At 36.8% G+C, this 24012-nt stretch overlaps 1 protein-coding gene across 1 annotated transcript in view; it reads right to left on the bottom strand.

Moving 5' to 3' along the window:
- Positions 1-24012, bottom strand: part of PTPRT (protein tyrosine phosphatase receptor type T) — a 415529-nt gene that overhangs the window by 180820 nt on the left and 210697 nt on the right.

The raw sequence follows: 24012 nt of genomic DNA, 5'->3' as shown, positions 1-24012 counted from the left end.
TTACTCCTATTATCAAATTTAATTTATTCTCTTGTTATCTTTATTTGAAATGCAAGAATATAAGTTTAGATGCCGGCCCATTTTTGGTGAACAACCTGGGTTGTCCTTGCTGATTGGTGGATAAATTCATCCACCAATAAAAAAGTACTGTCCAGAGTTCTGAGCCCCAAAAAAGTTTAGATGCCTTCTTTTTAAAAAAAGATAGCAAGAGAACAAAGAAAAATTGATAATAGGAGTAAATTAGAAAGTTGCTTCAAATTGCATGCTCTATCTGAATCATGAAAGAAAAAAAATTGGGTTCAGTGTCCCTTTAAGTGTTGTAGCATTATCTCTGTGTAACTTTTTTCCAAAATATATATCCATAAAGTGCATGATGGCCCTCAAAGACAGAAAAAACAGTATCTAGTTAAAACAGGTTCACAACTGTATCCCATATAAATTTGCTAAGTACGTATATAGGGCTAGATAACCAGTGGTGCGCTGTTGCACGCAATCAATAAGGGGTTTATTGCAAGTCTTTGTGCACATCAGAAGTAGAGCGTGTATTACGAGTTGAAAGTAAACGCATTCAGTTGAGCAATTGAATTTAAAGCACGTTGGGTTATCGCAACTTCAGAGCTCTAGTTAACTGCTACACTCGACTAAAAAGTTGCACAAAATGCATCAAAAATACATTTAAAAGTACAGTTGTACTCATAATAATACTGTCTGATTTTTTTTTTTATTAAAATCAAATTGCACAAAAAAAGTTATGAGGGCTCACAGATATGAGGTCTCAGATGTTTGAAAAAAAAAAAAAGGCAGGCAAAGGACTAGCAATACATACGTACACATATGTACAGTATATGTGTATGTATATATATTTATATATATATATATATACATATATATATATATACGTACATATGTATTTATATGTGTAAATATGTATTTACACACACATATATACACATAAATACATATGTTCACACATATAGACATATTTATAAGTGCATTGAAGCCCTTTGCAGTCAAGTAGCTGAAAATATGAAAAAACATTTTCTAAGGCTCCATCTACTAAGCAGCTAAAACTGCTCCGGAGTCCTTGTGGGGCCGTTTTGCATATGCAAGCCTGTTTCCCACAATGTTAGAAGCAGAGGTCATTAGACCCTGCACCACCTCTGCGATTTGTCGATTGGTCGCGCGAGAGAAGGGATGGGCATTACATGCTCACTTGAGTGTGAAATAATCCGCCGCCCGTATGTTGCGAAGGTGAGCAGACAACGTCTCTTTAATACATGGGGCCCTAAGTTTTTAACTGTCTATGATGTACTGTAAACATTTCACAGTCCAATGTTCTTCACATGGGGAATATGTTCTAAATATTTTTAAATAGATATTCCTATATCTATCTATCTATCTATTTATATACCATATATATATATATATATATATATATATATATATATATATACCTATATATATATATATATATATATATATATATATATATATATACCTATAAACAGTATAATCATATCACTATGGTTTACTAGTTAGGGGTTAAAAGCCACCTGGGACTAGTGGACCACTGGAAATGTCAAGCCCTATATATATATATATATATATATATATATATATATATATATACATATATATATATAAAACCAAAAAACATCATATATATAGAAACATGTATTTAAGAATAAAGAGAACATATTCTGCTATATGAAGAACATTGGAATATGAAATATTAATTATTTCATGTCGAGTTAGTGCATTTGCTTAAACGCAATTACGTTTTTGTGCGAGTATCTGTGTTAGATTTTTTTCCCACTTTTTGCGCTCCATCAAAGTCTATGGGGGAATACGTTCATACTGAGTTTGTCTTTTTACGTGTGTTCATGCTCGTGCGAAAACGCTTTAATTTCAACTTTTAATATGCACGCTACCCGACGCACGCAAAAAGCTTACGTCTAGCGCAGTTAATGCATGAGCGGTAGTGATAAATAACTTTCCCCTTATAATTTAACCCAATGTATGGTATTCCCACAATGTCCAAATCACTTAACGTCCTATTTCTCAGAACGCATCGTGGACATTACCTGTAGTTTTCTTTGTTTAGAATATCCATATAATTACCCTTTCCTACAGAGTAAAAACATCACTATTAAAGTACATAACAATAATTTATTTATGCTTAGTACATATCAGTAATTAAATACTGTATTGACAAACATCTGCAAATAAAAGTAAAGTGTTAGAAGCACTTAACATGCTATTTTGACGCCAGTATTTGCAGGGCTTCTTTGCTTCAGAGCATTATATATTACACCCATTGAAAAGCCTGGGGGATTTTTGTTCTTATTCAATCAGAGACTCTTCAAAGGTAACATTTTAGACTCTCTGTAGCATTGGAATGAAAGTCTTTCATTGTTCAGATAAAGCATGTCATTTTTAAAGACTTACGAATTTGCTTCTATTAGCAAATTTTGTAAGTTCTCTCTGCATTCTTTGCTGAAAAGCATACCTTGGTAGTCTAAGCATGCCCTTCTGGCAGCTAACCAGTAATTGGTGGCTATACACACATGTCTCTTGTCATTAGCTGTCTAGATGTGTTTAGCTAGCTCCCAGTGGTGCATTGCTGCTCTGGAGCCGTCTTAAAAACATTTAGACCTTAATTCCAATCTAGGCAATAGGGTTTATTGGCTGTCACAATATGACTTCTAAGACATTGAAACAATCACAATGCAAACAATAACACCATTTTTATATTGGAAAAATATTGGATTGGATATAAAAAACAAACAAACATCAAACAGCATCCACTTTAGTAATCACAATCCACCCAAGTACAAGTTATTGGCTATATGGTCACATTCAATTCCAATTCCAGTCGACCAATAACACACATTGGATAAACAATAACGATATGCACATATTCAGACTAAAAATCAATATAGTGCTTCCCATGTCAACAACGGCAAAATCCTTTTGTTGATGATGATTGAAATGCACCAGATATCAAATGATACTAAATAAATCAACAACATCAATTAAATGTAAAAACATATATTATTATTATTCTTTATTTATAAAGCGCCAACAGATTCCGCAGCGCTGCCCATGGGTACAAGGATAAAAGTACAATGGATACAGGGGGAATTGAGGGCCCTATGCCAGTGGGAACTTACAATCTAGATGGGTAGGAGGATGGGAAACAGGAGGTGGGGACTGTTAAGGTGGGAATGATATTAGTGGGAAGATGAGGGCTACTGTTAGGTTAGTGAAGTTAATTTGTTAATGAGTCGGGTGATAGGCTTCCCTGAACAAAAAGGTCTTTAGGGAATGTTTAAAGGAGGAGAGGTTAGGGGAGAGTCTAACAGCTTGAGAAAGTGCATTCCAGAGGGTTAATGCCACACAAGAGAAGTCCTGTAGTCTATTATGAGAGGTGGTGATGGTAGAGGATGCAAGGAGCAGGTCATTGTTGGATCTTAGGGGGCGGGCAGGAGTATATTTTCTGATGAGTGAGGACAGGTAGGGTGGGGCAGTATTGGTGAGGGCTTTGTAAGTCAGGGTGAAAATTTTGAATTTAACTCTGCTGTGAATGAGGAGCCAGTGAAGGGACTCACAGAGAGGTGCAGCAGAAATAAAGAGTAGAGAGAGGTGAATTAGCCTGGCATATGCATTTATGATGGATTGAAGGAGAGAGAGGGAGGCCAGTTAGCAAGTTATTGCAGTAGTCAAGTCTGGAAATTACCAGGGAGTGGATAAGCAGTTTAGTAGTTTCGTCACTTAGAAATGGACACATTTTGGAGATATTGTGCAGGTGGTTGCGGCAGGATGAAGAGAGCAGTTGGATGTGGGGAATGAAGGACAGATTTGAGTCAAGTGTGACTCTGAGGCAGCAGACTTGGGGTGATGGGGAGACAGTGGTGCCGCCAATAGTGATGGAAAAATTAGAAACTGTAGTAGAGTTAGAGGGGGGATTAGAAGTAGTTTGGTCTTGGACATGTTTATTGTTAGGTGGTGAGAGGCCATCCAGGAGGAAATGCCAGATAAGCAGTCGCTGATGTGATAAATGATATAAGGAGAGAGTGCAGGGGTTGAAAGGTAGATCTGGGTATCATCAGCATAGAGGTGGTAGTTGAAGCCATAGCTGTTGATAAGTTTACCCAGTGAATAAATGTGAATAGAGAAGAGTAGAGGACCCAGGACAGAGCTTTGAGGTACTCCAACAGACAGAGGCAATGGAGAGGAGGAGTCACCAGCAAAAGAGATGAAGAAGGATATGTTAGAGAGATAAGAGTGAATAAAGGAGAGGGCAATGTCACAGAACCCAAGAGAGCTGAGAGTTCATAGGAGAAGGGGATGGTCAACAGTGTCAAAGGCAGCAGAGAGGTCTAGTAAGATGAGTATAGAGTAGTAGCCTTTGTTTTTAGCAGAAAGGAGATCATTAGTAACCTTGGTGAGGGCAGTCTCAGTTGAGTGTTGGGGACGGAAGCCAGATTGCAGGGGGTCAAGCAGTGAGTTGGAGGATAGGAAGTGGGTTAGGCTATCCAAAACTAGTTTTTCAAGGATTTTTGAAGCTTGTGGGAGCAGTGACATGGGGCAGTAGTTTGCAGGAGAGTTAGGGTCAAGGGAGGGTTTTTTGAGGATGGGGGTGACCTTTGCATGTTTGAAGAAAGCAGGGAATGAGCCAGTAGAAAGGGATAGGTTGAATATGTGGGTAAGAGCTGTAGTGGGGGTGGTAGACAGAGAAGGCATTAGATGCAAAGGAATAGGGTCAAGTTGGCAGGTAGTCAGGTGTGAGGAAGACAATAGGGAAGCCACTTCACTCTCAGTGGGAGGAGGGAGCAGAGAGTGGCAGAGGGGGTGACTGGGAGCGAAGTTGGGAGATTGCAGGCTTGTGTTGGGATATTTATTTGGATGGTAAGTGTTTTATTGAAAAAGTAGTCAGCCAGGTCTTGAGCACTGAACACAGATGAGGAGGGTGGTGCAGGTGGGTAGAGAAGAGAGTTGAAAATGGAGAATAGTCTTTTAGGGTTTGAGGAGTGAGTGGATATAAGAGAAGAAAAGTAGGTTTGCTTAGCTAAGTGAAGGGCAGAGGTGTAAGAGTAAAGGCTTAACTCATAGTGCATGAAATCAGGTTCAGAGTGGGATTTTCTCCAGGCACGTTCAGCAGTGTGGGAACATTTTTGTAGGTGGCGTGTTTGCTGGGAGTGCCAGGGCTGGAGCTGACGACGTGGGGGTTTGCGAAGTTGGGGCGGAGCGAGAGTGTCAAGTGCTGAGGAGAGAGTATTGTTATAGTGGGTTATGGCAAGGTCAGGGCATGATATTGTGGAAGTGTGGGGGAGGCATATTTGAATAAGGTTAGAGAGTTGGGGAGGGTCTAAAGTCTGCAGATTTCTACAGGTGCGGGGGCGAGAGGGAGAAGTAGGTTTAGCCTGTATATTAAGATTAAAGGTGAGCAGATGGTGGTCTGAGATGGGAAATGGGCGACAGGCAACATCTGGGAGAGAGCAGAGATAGGAGATTACCAGATCAATAGAGTGTCCATCATGGTGGGTAGGGAATAGGGTGGATTGTGAAAGGCCGCAGGAGTTCATAAAATAGAGAAGTTTAGTGGCAGCAGGGGCAGATGGGTTGTCAATGGGGATGTTTAAGTCCCCCAGAATTAGAGGAGGTGTATTTGTAGAGAGAAAGTAGGTGTATTTGTAGAGAGAAAGTAAGGAAGTCAGGCAGCAAATATATCTACAGACTCTAGCAAAATCCATACAAATATTAATACCAATGTATACCTATCATTAATTATTTTAAAAAATATTTATTTAATTTTATATATATATATATATATATATATATATATATATATATATATATATATACAGAAAAGTAAGTAGAATGTCACAGGGCAGTAGACAGAGTGAACTAAATCCTAAGACAAGCAGCACTGCCAGATATGCGCTAGTAAGGAAAGAAAAAACAGCAGCTGTTTAAAGAACCTATAGGTGAAATGAAAGTGGAACTCCCATTAACATCTGTAGGTTAAAACATGAACACAAAGGAAAAAAACAGTGCTAGGAATTCTATACTAAATCATGAAAAACAATCCATTCAGTCCAATATTAATAAACAATAGTTCATAATAAATCCAAAAAGTTCAAAAGATATGAAGATATTCCCCTTAGCAGAAATTACCTCAATCTAATGAGGTAAGTTGCGCATCTGTAAGGGAGAAAGACATCCAGCGATCTTGTTCCTAGTTTGGGATTGTATGCAGTAGTTATTATCCGCATTCTGGGGTATGCGGTCACAGAGGTTCCTCCTTCCGTTCAGCAACAAGTGCTGGAATCCACAACTCCTGACAGTGAGATCACTAACTGACAGCATGGGATCAATAACTACTGCATACAATACCAAACTAGCAACAAGATCGCTGGATGTCTTTCTCCCTTACAGATGCCGCAACTTACCTCATTAGATTGAGGTAATTTCTGCTAAGGGGAATATCTTCACATCCTTTGAACTTTTTGGATTTACTATGAACTATTGTTTATCAATATTGGACTGAATGGATTGTTTATCATGATTTAGTATAGAATTTCTAGCACCGTTTTTTCCCTTTGTTTATATATATATATATATATATATATATATATATATATATATACACATACATACACCACTCTAATCAATTGCAACACACACACATGGACTCCATTAATCCATGATGAAAGGAAGCACTCACTGATAGGAGCCATTTTACTTGTGAGGAGAGAAGTTGTATTTTTTTCATGTGTCCATTTACTGTGATTGACAACCATTATTGGTCGTTAACAGTATCATTGTGAGGAAATAGTAAGATTTTGATGGTTTTAAAATAAAAATCTTGTTTTTTCAGCATCAAACAAGAATTTTGGAAAGATTGGATTTAAGGCACTTAAAACTTACAAAACTCTGCACATTATGGCAATCAGCAATAAACCACTTGCAAACTGTGTTAAGTATATATCTTATCTTCCTTGATTGCAACCAATCAGTGGCTAGTTGTAAATGAGTTTGTGCACTACTATGCAGTATGAAGCAAGGTCAGGCAATTTGCAGCATATTGCAGCATACTTGGGCTCCAGACTTTAAGCGCTAGTCCCTCTAGGGAACATGGAACATGCACAATATTTTACAGTGAAATCAAGACGAATAAAAATGAATCTATATTGCAATGTGATTTTATTTTCATCTATTACATTTAATATGTATTTTATGGAGGAGTCAATTTTGCATGTTATGTTGATCATCTGTATCTTCCTCAACCTGTTTATCATTTATTGTTTGTGGCTTTTTTACCAACCCTTTAAGATGCCTCTTTTCATCTTCACCTCAGTATTTTGTGGGTTATTTAATAACGTGAGTCATCAGTAGACTTTCCAGTATTATTATATTTTATTGTTTGAGGTTCACTTATTAATATATCAGCCGTTGACAAACTCCAGCAATTCCTATTAATATACAGTAAGTGATGTTAACACTACATCTATGCTATTAATCAACCTCGTAGACACTAGAGTTCTGCATTCAGATCCTTTGTGAGGATCCAAATGCAGAAGTAGGTGGCTGCTCATCCCGTTCAAATCTTTTCATAGCCGGATTGATTCAAGTGAACAATCCCCACACTAAGATCTGGATTTGCAGACAAAGGATCTGCCTGCATTTCCAAAATTCTGTTCTCTAAATAAATAGAACCTTTTTTTAAAAAATGATGTTTTCTTATCCTGTCCTAGATAGTCTGGCATCTGGTTTATTTAATTTGTCTTCATTTTGAAGTAGAGAAAAAAAGTGAGAGTTGAAAAGTTAACTTATTCTTACATGCTAATGAATTCCACGGTTTTCTACTGAAAGCAAAGGGTGTGGGTAAAAGCCTGATAGAACCAACACTTTTTTACACAACAACAGTCGGATCCTACCGGATCCATGTCTAATTTAGACAGATATACACAAATGTAAGTGTTTTCCACACAAACACATCCAGACACTTCTGGATCCACTCATTTTTTACACAAAAACGTCTAGGTCCTTTTAGAGCCAACACTTTTTTTTTTTTACAGAAAAACACTCGGATCCTGCTGGATCCATGTCTAATTTAAACAGATACACACAAATTGAAGTGTTTTCCACACAAACACTTCCAGACACTTCCGAATACAACAATATTTTGCACAAAAACATCTGGATCCTACCAGAATCAGCCTTTTTTTTTTTTTTTTACGGAAAAACAGTTGGATTCATGTCCTATTAAGATACACACACACACACACACAAATTCAGGTATTTTCCAAACACATCCAGTAGTAGTACTAACTAATGCTATTTTAGATAAAATAAAACATCTTATCCTCTCAGAACCAACTCTTTTTACAGAAAAATAGACAGACCCTGCCTGATCCATATCTAAATTAGACTGACACATACAAAATCCAAATGTTTTCCTTACAAACTGATCTAGACATTGCTGGATCCAATGCTATTATTAACCAAAAGACCAGGATCCTACCAGAATCAACTCTTTTTTACATCTTAACAGCTGGATCCTGTCGGATCCAAGTCTAATTTAGACAGGTACATACAAATCCAAGTATTTTCAACACAAACATATCCAGACACTCCTGGATCCAAAGCTATTGTACACAAGAACATCAGGATCCTACCGGAATCAACTCTCTGCTGAATCCAGTGCTATATTTAGACATAAACAAAATGTGTTGGTTCTGAAAGGACCTAGATGTTTTTGTGTAAAATATTGTTGGATTCAGAAGTGTCTGAATGCGTTTGTGTGGAAAACACTTAAATTTGTGTATATCTGTCTAAATTAGACATGTATCTGGTAGGATCCAGCTATTTTTCTGTAAAAAAGTGTTGGTTCTGAAAGGACTGAGATGTTTTTGTGAAAAAATTGGTGGATCCAGAAGTGTCTGGATGTGTTTGTGTGGAAAACATTTAAATTTCTGTATATCTGTCTAAATTAGACATAAATCTGTCAGGATCCGGCTGTTTTTCTATAAAAAAGTGTTGGTTCTGAAAGGACCCAGATGTTTACTTGTAAAACATTGGTGGATCCAGAAGTGTCTGGATGTGTTTGTGTGGAAAACACTTCAATTTGTGTGTATCTGTCTAAATTAGACATGGATCCGTCAGGATCCAGCTGTTGTTCTGTAAAAAAAAAGTGTTGGTTCTGAAAGGACCCAGATGTTTTTGTGTAAAGAATTGGTGGATCCAGAAGTATCTCAATGTGTTTGTGTGTAAAACAGTTACATTTGTGTATATCTGTCTAAACTAGACATGGATCTGGCAGAATCCGACTGTTTTTCTGTAAAAAAGTGTTGGTTCTGAAAGGACCCAGATGTTTTTGTATAAAGAATTGGTGGATCCAGAGGGGTCTGGATGTGTTTGTGTGGAAAACACTTACATTTGTGGATATCTGTCTAAATTAGACGTGGATCCAGCTGTTTTTCTGTAAAAAAAAAAAGTGTTGGTTCTGAAAGGACCCAGATGTTTTTGTATAAAGAATTGGTGGATCCAGAGGGGTCTGGATGTGTTTGTGTGGAAAACACTTACATTTGTGGATATCTGTCTAAATTAGACGTGGATCCAGTTTTTTTTTCTGTAAAAAAAAGTGTTGGTTCTGAAAGAATCTAGATGTTTTTGTGTAAAAAAATGGTGGATTCAGATGTGACTGGATGTGTTTGTGTGGAAAACATTTAAATTTGTGTCTGTCTAAATTAGACATGGATCCTGCAGAATCTAGCTTTTACCCACATCAGAAAGCAAACATCTAATGACTATTATTTACACTGATTCTCCCTCTAGATAGATGACAGCTAGAGAGACAGTAGAGAGACAGACAGGTAGATAGATAGATCCCTACAAGTACATATCCCCAAAGGCAGACACTTAACACCCACACAGATCATTGGCTATACAGAAATAGGTAAACAGCTAAAAAATAAAATAGAATACAAATCAAATCCTGTCTGTACACATACACAGATGTAATTATCTACTGAATGCAACTAGGCTGTGTATCTCAAACCCCTACGTTTATTTACTGATAACAAATAGATTTCTGGTTATGCTGACAGTAAATGGTTAACACAGTGACAATGCTCTCTTCCGGTGGGACCCTGCGGCTTGAACACACACAGAGCAGATGTTTCACTCTGCACAACACACAGCTCATGTGTACACACTGGAGAGATGGAGCTAGTACAACACTGAGCAATATTATTGCACCCTGAAGGGAGACAGAAACAAAGACATAGAAACAAGTGAGAGATAAACAGAGAGGAAGCACGAGAGACTGAGAACAGCGAGAAAAAGGGATAACAATAAAAAATAGAGAGGGAAAGAGATAAAAAGAGACAGAGACAAAATGTGAGAGAAAACAAGAGAGCGAAATAGAGAAATGTAAGAGAGAAAGTGAGAGTGTGACACACACACAGATATAGTAAGAGAGGACAAATATTGGTAAATTGGGCAAAAATCTGGCAGCCAGAGAATGGCGAGTAGGGAGACAGTGGCGAGAGTGTCATGGAGTCTGTACAGAAACAGAAATCAGAGAAAAAGGTTTGTGCCAGCACAATTGAATAAAAAGCACAGTATTATTATTGTCACAGATCTCTGTGGAGATAATACCCCAATAAAGAGACTTTGTGCTTTATATACAGTGCTCATGCAAACCTTTTTTCTGATGTTTGTATATTTGGGGTATGCAGACTTTCTTATGCTCCTTGCACTCTGTTTAAATTATTTAAATTTGGTACTGTCCTGTTACTAATTGCATTTAGAAAAGAAAACAGACACTGCTAAGTAACATATATAGGGAAGGAAAAACAGAGAAGAGCCTAATGAACTTCTTTACTTGGATACAATTATTAGAAAAAATATACATGGTATTAAAATTCTTCTCTGACAACCAAGGTGTTAAGTTTCTCATACAACATTATAAATCACCTTTGTTTCTTCCAGTTGTGTTTTCCCGTTATGGGCTACACTAATTAGCAACTATCTGACACTTCAAAGCTCAAGTAAAACAGATTATTAAATGAACAGCAATAAATAAATGAAAATTCAACACTCATTGCATTTGATGTTGGGGTTTTGAACTTAATACATAAAATCTGACTTAAACACAGCTGAATATCAGTCTTTTTAAGCCCAAACGTTCATTTAGGTAGAGACTTTCTACTTAAAAACTAGAGCAAATATTTGTGGCACATTTATCAAGCAAGATGTTACCCATAGGATATATATATTTTTATTTCATATACAGTAAATAATGGTGCAACATCTGCTCTAGTTTTGTCCCACTTTTTAAGTGGCTGTAAGTTGCTAAAAAGTCTCAGTGTGTTGTTTATGGTAAGAGTGCCTAGTGGTGGCTCAAATCACTTTCATTTCTTAAAGGTATAGTAACACCAACAATGTTATCATTTAAAAAGATAGTTAATATCTTTATTTACCATTCCCTAGTTTTGCAACACTTTTATGGAAATATAATTTTAGCTCTGTAATTACCATGTATCTAAGCTTCTGCAGACTGCCTCCTTTTCTCGGATCTTTTGACAGACTGACATTTCAGGCAATTAGTGCTGAGTCTTAAATAACTTCACATGCACAATGTTATTTATATGAAACAAATGAACTAACACCCTCTAGCTGTGAAAAACTGTCAAATGCCTTCAAGGGCTTATACATTAGCATATGAGTCTCCTAGGTTTAGCTTTCAACTAAGAATACCAAGAGAACAAAGCAAATTTGATGATAAAAGTAAATTGGAAAGTTGTTTAAAATTACATGCCCTATCTGAATCATGAACTGCTTGTGCAATGCCGTCCCCTGCAGATTCACAGCCGATCGGCCTCTAGCAGGGGGTGTCAATCAACCCAATCATATCTAATCGGGATGATTGCTATCCGCAGCCTCAGAGGCGGCAGACTAGTTAGGGAGCAGCGGTCTTAAGATCGCTGCTTCTTAACTCCTGTTTCCAGCAAACCTGAAGGCTCGTGCAGAAACAGGGGTATTCAGGGCCATTCGGCCCTTGATAATTTGGCCCCTATGAATGCTCAGAGAGATGGCTGTCATGTGTATTGCTTCTGAAGATGTATTTTGTGTCATACAAGCTACTGCTGACCCTCTGAGTTTGTGTGGTCTTTAAATACTGGCGTATGGGCCCTCGCAAGATATGTGCATATGCCGTAGCAAAACAGCTCTTCCTAGAAGAATTTTTGCTAATAGAAGAATATTTAAAAAATGCTTCTATTTCAAACTGAAATACATCTATACACATTTCATTTTTGACCTTTCTATCCTTTTAAGTTTGGCGTGTGTGGTGTGACAACATACACCTGCTATTTATGATCCTATGCATAATTTTGAATAGTGGTTGACCATATTACAAGCGCATTTGTCAATCAGGAGAAGCAGACACAGACAGTCACCATCTGTACCCTGCATTGGAACAGCACAGAAATGTGCCTGGTGGGCAAGTTTAACTATGTGTTTAACATCCTTGCAGGAGGGTCAAACACTGTATTTTTTTAAATAATACAATTAATTAATTTCAGCGTTTTGTTGATATACCAGAATGTTTCTTTAAGAATCTCTTTTACTGAACACAAGGTAGTCTGTCAAAGGCAGTGAACCATTGATTTACCTTAACAGGATAACCCAAAACTCTTTCCGATCACTAAAAGCTGAGGACTGGCTTTGAAAAGCATTGAAGTGGTATATAAACTGTACCTGGACTGTGCACAGTACGAACATTCATTTGAATGATAGCTGCTATTAAGACAAACGTCATTTCTGCTCTCTCAAGCAGTCCTTGCCATTTATACTCATATTTGACTAAAATGACAAAGAATACATTTTGTGAAAATAAGAATAGTTGAATTCAGTTATTAAAGATGAAATTAACTTGAGCTTTAACCTCATTTATAAAAAGTGATTCAAATTTTAAAAAAATTAAATGGTAATAAAACCAAGTAATGTTGTCACAAATCAACGGTGAAATACTACGGGCATCTATTTTTATTTTGGATGGTAAGTTAGAGACTGAGGAACATTAGAAAAAAAATAGAATTAGAGGACTAAGGAAAGGGAATGAGGAAAAGAAAATGTTTTTATTTGTTTATGACAGAAGATTGAAGCAGGATATTATATGGTATTGATAACACCAACAGATGGATTTCTATAGCTATGTGTTAAAGATTTAACTGTAACGTTTTAATAAACCAATTTGAAGAATTATTACCTTCATTATTTTTTACCATTCTACAGTGACATGGCTGCTGGGTCTCAGAGAATTAAGTACTCATGCAGATAACTAATCAGATTAGCTACATTTCCCAAAATTCTTAAGGTTTTATTGCTGCAAACACAACTCTCCTCTATTTTCTGGCTCTTACAATAGTATGATGTACCTCACACATATCAGATTACTGAAAATCAAAGCTCAAAGTTTGCATTTTGAGTAAAATTCTATTACAGTAACATATCTAAAAGAAAACAAAAAAAAAAGCTTAAAGGGATGGTAAACTCCATATCAATAGATTATAGTATTGCTATTGTTAGATTACATTCGATTTAGACACTCAATTTCATGTAATGCAATGTATGTAAAATCACTTTCAAATCGTTATATAATAACTCTGTCTAATGAAGTCTACCTCCAGCCCCCTGTGACATCATATCGGTTGTTTATATTATTCTACCAATCAGTAAGCCTGTCGCCAGACAGGCTTACTTCTATGCAACACAATTTACGCAAGCGCAGTCTTGCATTCTTCTAAGAATACGCCCATCCAATCAGGAGCGTTTCAATGCAATGACGATTTTGCGCGAACATGTATTTTGAAGGCATGCGCTGTTTCTCTGATTTTACACACGGCACGCATAAGTAAACATTGAATCGTGTATTATTGTCAAACGATTCATTGTTTACTTAGGAATAATTGCAGTGGGAGGGGATGGTTAGCATTAATTGTATGCACGTATGCTCGTTTTAGAAGGAACCGATTGCTCGCACTCTCTCTCAAGTCAAACTTTTCCTTCAGACTGAAACAAGTAAACATTGAATCCCGTGACTCAATGTTTACTTGGCATACGTTATTTGCTCCAATGCGCATGCGTTAAAAATGTCAGTGTTGGGAGCGCGCAAATTGTCTGACGTGCAGAGAGGGTGGAGACTAGGTAAGCATCCAGTTTATTCAGGCAACTAAATAAGAGGGGCGGAGCGATGCGGTGCAACAATGGTTTGTCAATATCGATAAATTTTAATAAAAATACATTTAAACATTTTGAAATGATAACGTGGTTTAATATATATAGTACTAAATAATCGAAATCTGTAACTTAGCAGTAACGGAGTTTACCATCACTTTAATAAATATAGCTTATAGGGATACTAAACCCACATTGTTTTCTTTTATGGTTCAGATAGATACTTCAAAAACAAGCAAACAATGACACTATAATAAGGCAGTCCCCCAAATTTAGTGTAAATCTCACAGTAAATGTATTAATTTAGATTAAAATTTAAAGTGAATGTAAACTTTCATGAACCAGTGCCCGGTTTTTAAAAATTGGCTTCCTCCAATCATGGTTCCTCCCCCAGAGCAAATATTTCCTGAGGCAACGCCGTGATTGGAGAAAGCCGGTTTCGTCATTGCTGTGCTAAGTACAGCATGAGAAGCGGACGTGGGATCTCTGGTCCGGCTTGGCTGCAGAAAAAGGTAATTATATTAACAAAACTACTGCAATCTAAACTTTCATGAATGAAAGTGCCCTTGTGTTTAATAGTATTGTTAAAAACTGGGCACTGATTCATTAAAGTTTACATTCACTTCAAAGGCCTTAACTTAACTAACAGGTAAGGCCTAGGATTGTGAATATGTAAAGACCGCAACAAAATAAATGAAAATGGACCAATAAATGGATGCCACATTAATTATTACTAGAGGGGGAAAAAAGGGGAGAAATTCCCTCACTAGAATTATACAAGGATACTAACTTAAGTGGTAAACAGCTAAGAGTCTGGTTATTATTCAGCTCTAGTATGTGCCACTAGATTGTAATAATTATTGACAATATAATTGTGGTTTCGGGGGCGGAGCCAGTCATCCAGGGAACAAGACGTGTTTGTGTTAAGCTCCTGGCTAAAACTTGATATTAATATGGATATTTCTACCTAAATATGTGTTCTGGATGCCAACAACAGAATCTGATCGTGCCTGGATAACTTTAATGGAGGTGTGGGACTTTATTGTGATGGGTCTGCACCAGTAAGCCAAACAGCGATATCACCATGCAGGAGGCCGTGGCCATGTGGGAATCAGAGTTGGCGCAGCTCCTCCATAACCACTTCCAAAGCCTTACACAAGCTCTACATGAGGCTCTTATGAACACTGTACCCACTAATAATGCCCATGAGCAACTTGATACGTATACAAGCTCCTATTATGGAATCAAAGAACTGGTTGCGGATACTGAAAGATGTGCAGCTTTAATTGCAGCCAAGCAAGCGGAAGCTGCCGACGGACAAGTGGATCTCCCCTTCACAGCTATAGCAATGCACATGAACATACCAGAAATGGGGACAGGCGAGATGGCCGTTGGGGGTGATCGTGTGGAGGCAGTGCCTGTTCTGAGCTCGCTACGCTCTACTTTGGTGAAGCTTTTTCCAGACTGCCCTAGTGTGGACTGTCTGTTGGAGGCGCTCGCGGAGTGTCTTTTGTTTTCCCGGTCCCTGAGATGAAATGGGTTTTTGTAATACTTGGGCCTGGAGCATTGGCCTTACTGGCTTTGATTGCGGGAGATGTGTGTCAGCTGGCCCTGGTGCACTGTCGGAGCCATTCTGGAGTTGGCTAAATGGAGGGCAGCTGTAGTGTTTAACGGCTGTGTTGGATCTCACTTTATTGTTTGGAGCTGACTTGATGTTGTTTAAATGCCGGGCATGTACTGTGTTTCATTGCCATGTTAAACTCATAATTGTGCACTTGGAACTTATGGGCGAACCACGTCCTTTCATTCTGGAGGACGGCACTACGCTAGATGTTTGAGTATGTTAATACCTGGAGTCTTATTAACCCACTAATTAGCATTGCTAAATTAAGACTCTATTTAAGGTGGACTTGTGCAATTGTTTATATTTACAAGGTTCCAAGTTTTTGCTCCTCCGAAAATTTGTATGACCCCTATTATATAATGTGTAAAATTGCTGTCATAGGCATAATTAATGGCCTCCATTTAAAACTGACAATAATATTATGATATATGATGCGTATTGAAATAAATCTACTTATAGATAGGTCCCTCAAATATAATCAAGACATGGCTATTCTGCTTTTCTTGCTGGTTTATGGCTTGGATTAGTTTAATGGTAGGACGGACTGGAGTATTGTTCATCAAATACTTTTATTAAGGTATTGTATAGTTATACATATCCACTAATTTAGTTGAAGGCTACTCTATGCTCTCTTACATTTTTGGTTGCCGATGGGTATATGGCCCATGCCCATGTGGCAACAAGTATTTGCATATATTATATCACAATACCTGCACTGATATTTCTTATATCAACTCCTTATAACTATTGTTTTTTTCCTTTGTTAATGTCTGGTCCTCCCCATATCCTTGCCTCTATATATCTTTTTCTCCTATGCAGAAAGCCTTCACTTAAGATGCACCCTGTGAGTGATCTATTAATGGTCTGATTGTTGGTCCTTTATTCATCAGGGTGTAAACCTTAAATTTAGACCTTTGAGGAACTCTACAGCAAGATTGTACTCACATAACGTGTGAATTTCAAATATTTTCCAACACTTTTACCTAGATATATCAGACTATCCGTATCAGTTTAAAATTTAGTTATGTCAGTATAAGTAGGAAAAAACTAGAAAATGTGAGGTTAAATGTATTCTTTGCATGTCTGGATCTCTTTGTGAGGCTTTAGACACGATTTTGTATTCTCAGCGAAATGCATGTTGTGATTTTTTGCTTCTGTATTTATGCATTATTTGATAGGCCTCAGTTGTGTTGTATTATGACTTTAACCTCAATAAAAAATATTTAAACAAAAAAATATATATAATTGTGGTTTCACATTGCTGGGATGCTGCTATTACAATAGATCAATAGGTTGCTCATAGACCCAATGCTGTGTATATACACAAAAAAAGTTACTGGTTGCAACACTGTATCAATGTTATAGTGGAGTACACTACTATATTAATTCTGGCAGACTGCCAAAAAGTTTGTGGAGACCTTTTAGATTTTGAGAGCTAACAGGTTTCCACAAACTGATATTTTCTGACAGTCAGCCAGAAAATGATAATATTACTGAAAATACTATACATAATGCAGAATTTACCTATTCCTCTATTTAAAAAAAAAGACATACATTTCATGAAAAGTCTGTTTACATTTTTTTATAGGGTATGGATAGAAGTCGACTAGCTTTGGAAAAATTTATTCAATTAAGACAATTTGGGGGCATAGCACTACCAGCATTGCATATTTATAGTAGTGCATGTCTAGCTAAAGTTGCAATGGATTGGCTGAATGAGGGCAGTTACTTTGCCTTTTTAGAGGTGGAAAGAAAGTTAGTATATCCATTTTACTTGTCAGCTTTACTTCACTGCCCAAACAAAAACATCCCTACCAAAATTAAACAGATGTCATCTATGTATCATATTATCAAAACATTGCAACATATTCAAAACTTATTGAAAATAAATCCTTACATTTCGGACCTACTGCCGATAGTAGGTAATCCACTGTTCTCTGCTGGACTCAATAATAAACTGTTCAATAATTGGGCAAGTAAAGGCTTGCTGCATCTAAGTCAATTTAATGAAGTGGTTACTTCCAGAGTGCTAACATTTAATAGTTAGTTATGATCTTTCAAATGTAGACTTTTATGCTTACCTACAAGTTCAACATTGGTTCTATGAGACTACCAAGGAATTTAATAGCTTGTGTAAACATCAAGGGATACAGATGGGACTTAACTTATTCAAAGTAGGCAACCACTCTATTCATTTTTTGTACAAACTAATACTCTCCAATTTAGGAGAAAAAAAATATTCAAAATCTATGTACTAGATGGCATCAAGATTTAGAGATAATAGATGAGGACATATTGAAGCACAGTAGTATCCAGAGAGTAGAGAGGTCCACGCTCTCTGCAGCCTGACAGGAAATTCATCTTAAATTAATCAATCGGGCTTATATTACACCAAATAAAATTAGCAAACGGTACCCTAATAGCCAAAACAACTGTCCACGCTGTAACTCTTTTGAAGCTGCTCTGATTCATATGATTTGGAGCTGCCCAAAAATAAAAATAAATTGGTATGGTATTAAGTTTTGGTTAAGTAAGGTCTTAAGAAATAATATTAATCTTGAGAAAAGACACATCTTTCTTCTCTATGAGAGGAAAAACAGATGGGATAACATTGACTTCTTTAATATAGCCATCTTTGGAGGGAGGTATCACATACTCAAAAATTGGAAGAGCAGAATAGAACCAATAATCTTACATACTTACTGCAAGCACAAGCAATTATAGAACAGTTTGATAGCTCTACCTACTCCGAAAATAGTATTAGGAAATACTGCAAGAAATGGGTTTGCTTTATTAAGCATTGTACTAATATACTATGACAATTCCTAGCCCCTTTGCAAGAACTAAAACTCCTCTAATTACCAACTAATGCCAATATCTTCAATTTTCTAATCCTTTATGACAGTTCTGATATAAACTTAACCTCTCACTCTATGCATATAGGTTCAACGATGGTTGGGTATGGGGGGTGGGGGAGGGAGGAGGGAGAAGAATCCCCCCCCCCTTTTTTCCCTTTCTCTTCCTCTTCTTTGTTTTGTGGGATATTAGAGGTATAATATACCCATTTATTATTTTTCTTATCTTATGGATCTGTTAATTGTTATATTTCTCTTATAGTGATGTGGCCCTTCTCTAATAGATTGAAGAAATTGTCGGATCTCAAATCAATAATTTAATAAGAATAACGTTTAACTAAACAAACCAATGACATATTCTTCTTATGCTCCTTTTTTTAATTATGGTATTTATTTGAAAATGTAACAATCAATTGATCGATCGATTTATGTAAGTTATGTTTATCGAGTTATTATGTTATGTTACTGTGATTATAAAATAATAAAAAAAAACTTTAATACAAAAAATAAAATAATAATTGTATTTTCTACCTAAATCATGAAAGAAAATGTTTGGGTTTCATGTCCCTTTATGGTAAATTTGCCTTTATAAAATCCTGTAGCACTGACGGCTCCTCTTAAAGATTCTTGTATGAGTCGCGACCTTTAGAGAATCAAATCCTTGAACTTAACAAACATTTTCTAAGTGTCCCAGCAAAAAGTGACATCAAAATGTTCCTGCTTAATCACAGGTGGGCTTAAGGGACAAAAACCGCAATAAAATATAATTTATCATTCAGCTACAACATGCAATTTTAAACAACTTTCCCATATACTTCTGTTATCAAATTTGCTTCATTTACTTGCTATCCTTTGTTAAAAAGCATACCTAGGTAGGCTGAGGAGCAGCAATGCACTACTGGGAGCTAGCTGCTGATTGGTGTTTACACTTTTATGTCTGTTGTCATTGGCTCACCTGACGTTTTCACCTATCTCCCAGCAGTGCATTGCTGCTCCTTCAATAAATGATACTAGAATGAAGCAAATCTGATGATAAAAGTAAACTGGAAAGTTATTTAACATTGTATGTCCTATCTAAACCATGAAAGAACATTTTTGTCTTTTATGATCTTTTTATCAGTTTCCTATGGACGATGAGACAATTTGCTTTATGTTGTCACACCCTACAGCTCAGGATAACACAGAAGGCTTAAAGGGGCAGCTAAGTAAAAAAGCAACTTTAATCGATTAGAGAGAGCATGCAATTTTAAGCAACTTTCCAATTTACTTCTTTTATCAATTTTGCTTAAAGGGACAGTTAACACCAGAACATATGTTGTTTAAAAAGATAGATAATCCCTTTATAACCCATTCCCTAGTTTTGCATAACCAACACGGTTTTATTAACCTTGTATCTAAGCCTCTGCAGACTGCCCCCTTATTTCAGTTCTTTTGAAAGACTTGCATTTTAGCTAATCAGTGCTCACTCCTAGGTAACTTCACGTGCCCGTGAGCTCAATGTTTTCTATATGGCACACATGAACTAACACCCTCTAGTGGTGAAAAACTGTCAAAATGCATTCACATAAGAGGCGGCCTTCAAGGTCTAAGAAATTAGCATATGAGCCTACCTAGTTTTAGATTTCAACTAAGAATACCAAGAGTACAAAGCAAAATTGGTGATAAAAGTACATTGGAAAGTTGTTTAAAATTACATGCCCTATTTGAATCAGCTCAACTAGTATTACTCTTTAACAAAACATACCAAGAGAACAAAGCGACATTGATAATAGAAGTAAGTTGGAAAGTTGTTTAAAATGTCATGCTGTATCTAAATCACCAACGTTTAATTTTTTACTTTACTGCCCCTTTAAAGGAACAGTCAACCATAGAATTGTTATTGTTTTAAAATATAGATAATCCCTTTATTACTCATTCCCCAGTTTTGCATAACCAACACAGTTATATTAATGTACTTTTTACCTTTGTGATTACCTTGTATCTAGGAACCTTCTTCCAGCCCCCTGATCACATGACTGTGACTGTTTATTATCTATTGTCTTAAATTTAGCATTGTTTTGTGCTAAATCTCAAATAGCCCCCTGTGCCTGAACACAGTGTTATCTATATGGCCCACGTGTACTTTCTGTCTCTTTGTGTTGAAAAGAGATTTAAAAAGAATGTGATAAGAGGCAGCCCTCAAAGGCTTAGAAATTAGCATATGAGCCTACCTATGTTTAGTTTAAACTAAGAATACCAAGAAAAAAAAAGCAAATTTGATGATACAAGTAAATTGAAAAGTTGATTAAAATTAAAAGTCCTATCTGAATAATGAAAGTTTAATTTATACTTGACTGTCCCTTTAAGTCAAAACTAGAATGTGCATTTCCACATAACATTACATCATTCTATAACAACACCAATAAACCAGGTACTTGTTACATTATGATACGTCTCTCATGGTATCATTAATGAACTGATAGAATATACTATTATCTGAACCTTGAGTTTTCAAAGTAATGCAAGGAGGGTTGATGATACCGTAAATACATTTACATTCTGCACGGTGAATTGGCATCTACCAGAAAACATAAATATTAATACTGTCATAAACACATTTTGAAGTAATATAAGACCAAGGTTCAGTTAAGATCTGAGGTGTTGAAGCAGATAAAACAAAGGATATGTGAAAAAAAGCTGTTCAACCTGTATTCAATACCAAGTTTCTCTGACAGTAAAACTGAGTGAGATAAAATAAAATAAAGTAGGATACAGAGAAAGAAAACAGGAAAAAAATTGGCAAAAGTGCAGCCCGAGACAGTTAAAGGGACAATAAACTCACAATATATATTAGTCATTAAGCATGGGATTGCAAATAAATGTTTTAAAATAATTGTGATTTTCAAGATCTTGCAAATCAAAAGCAGTTCAGGGATAAACTTTTAGTCTTTTTCCTAGTTGCCTTTGGTGTGACCAATTAAGGACACATGTTAATAAACTTGTGCTGTATGTAAGCTAAACAAATCCCTGTGCAGAATATTGCAGGCTCTGGTAATTTTTAAAAAATACACTCCAGCTCTTTTGGTAGGAAGTGGAGCAAGATATTTATTTTTAAAGCCATTTTACAGTAAAATAGGCAAAATACATAGAGGCATATTTAAGAAATGTCTTACGGACCTGATCCGACAGTGCAGATGAGGTCCGCAAGACATCGCTGAATGCGGAGAGCAATACGCTATCCGTATTCAGCACTGCACCAGCAGCTCAGCATTGCTGGTGCAACGCCGCACCCTGCAGACTCGCAGCCAATGGGCCGCCAGCAGGGAGCTGTCAATCAACCCGATCGTACTTAATCGGGTTGAATTTTTGGGATTCCTGTCCGCTTGCTCAGAGCAGACGGACAGGGTTATGGAGCAGCGGTCTTTGTGACCGCTGCTTCATAAGTGCTGTTTCTACACGGGCCGTCAAGCTCCTTTCGGAGCTTGATAGATAGGCCCCATAATGGATATATATTATAATGAGGTTTTACATAAGGGTCGATTTATCAAGCTCCGTGTAGAGCTTGATGCCCCTTGTTTCCGACGAGCCTTCTAAAGACTGCTGCTCCTTAACTTGTCCCCCTGCTCTGAGGCCACGGACAGAAATCAACCCGATCGAATACGATCGGGTTGATTGACACCCCCTGCTAGCGGCCCTGCACCAGCATTTCACAAGAACTGCTGGTGCAATGATAAATGCCGACAGCGTATACTACATCATATCATGCCTGCTTGCACATTAATAAATATACCCCATAAACATCAAAAAGCGAGCATTTAAGTAAAGAATGAGAGGAAGGCAGAGAATCAGACAAAAAAGGCAATATTGTGATGTTAAAATGGAAAGGCAAACACAGAGAAAAGGTGTTAGCAAAAATGAAATGGTTGTAGCACAGTTTGGCAGCAGAGAGAATGAGAGAGGGATTCAGGGATAGACATTATGAGATGTATTGATGAGAGTTTGAGAATGAGCAGATATAACAGTAATAGCGAGTGAACATAAGAACAGAGAGAGAATTGGATTTGCTGAGAATGTTAGAAACCTACATACATTAAAGAAAAAGAGCTATCTAATTTGAAACAAATCCCTCCAATCCCTCTGTTATTCTGTGGAGTCTATGGAGCTTTAGTAATGTGCACAATTGTCTACACTTAAAGGGAAATTAATTGGCTACCATTACAATAACAGGGTTACTATTCACCAAGCTATCGTTTTTACTCCTGTAGCCATTTTCTTCTTTCCACTCCTTACAGGTGTCAGCTCTGCATCTTTTCACTGGGTGCCGCCATCTTGTAAAATAGGTATTCTCACACCTTGTGACAGAAGTGGGACTTATTTACAGATCACTGACATTGTTGTCTTTTTGGCAAGCTGTATGGTCCACTGGTCCACTTCAGTTTAGTGTGCAGAAAATAAAGTAGGATCTGCATATTTTTGTAGTGGCTGCTTTGTTTTATATTATCCTTGAGGGTTGTTTTATATTTATTATGTAACTTCTAAACTGTGTAAAAAAACCTGAAAAAAATGTATATTGTCAGCATGAAAGAATAAGTGTAGCACTGTGCTCAAAGATGGTGGTGCCCAGTAAGAACAAATTGGCTTTAATGACTTTAAAGAGAGCTGGAAGCACATGAGCAAAAGCAATAGCAAGATGAGCAGTAACACTGGTACTGTAATTGTTTTAAGCGCACAGGTTCCATAAATAAGTTCCAAAAGCTAGATTTATTTTCTAAAAGGGATACTAAACCCAATTTGATTGATGATTCAGATAGAGCATGTAATTTTAACTTTATAATTTACTCCTATTATCAATTTTGTTTGTTCTCTTGCTATCTTTATTTTAAAAAAAAGCAGGAATGTAAAGCTTAGGAGCCGGTCCATTTTTTTGTTTAGAACCTGGGTTACGCTTACTTACTGGTGGCTAAATGTAGCCACCAATTAACAAGCACTATCCAGGTTAATCAAGCCAGGGAATCAGATGTGCGAGTTGGCGAAGGGATACATGTTATGGAGGATGTTAGAATGTTTAATACTAAAGGCCTTATGAGCAAAGACTTCATGGAGACAGATAACGCAAAATCTTTTTTTTTAACATTATATTGTAATATATGTAACTTTTCTTCCCTGTATAGCTTTCAGGGGCAAACTGTCCTTTATAAAATTGTTTGATCAAACTCACAGTATGTACAAAACCTCTTAGATAAACTCACCAGAGCAGAGAGCTTTAGAGTGACAAAAATGAGAAAGTGTGAGAAAAATATATAG

Source organism: Bombina bombina, chromosome 1, assembly GCF_027579735.1.
Source record: "Bombina bombina isolate aBomBom1 chromosome 1, aBomBom1.pri, whole genome shotgun sequence".
Taxonomy (NCBI): domain Eukaryota; kingdom Metazoa; phylum Chordata; class Amphibia; order Anura; family Bombinatoridae; genus Bombina; species Bombina bombina.
Note: the sequence above shows the minus strand (reverse complement) of the source record. Positions and strands in the feature narration are given on the sequence as shown.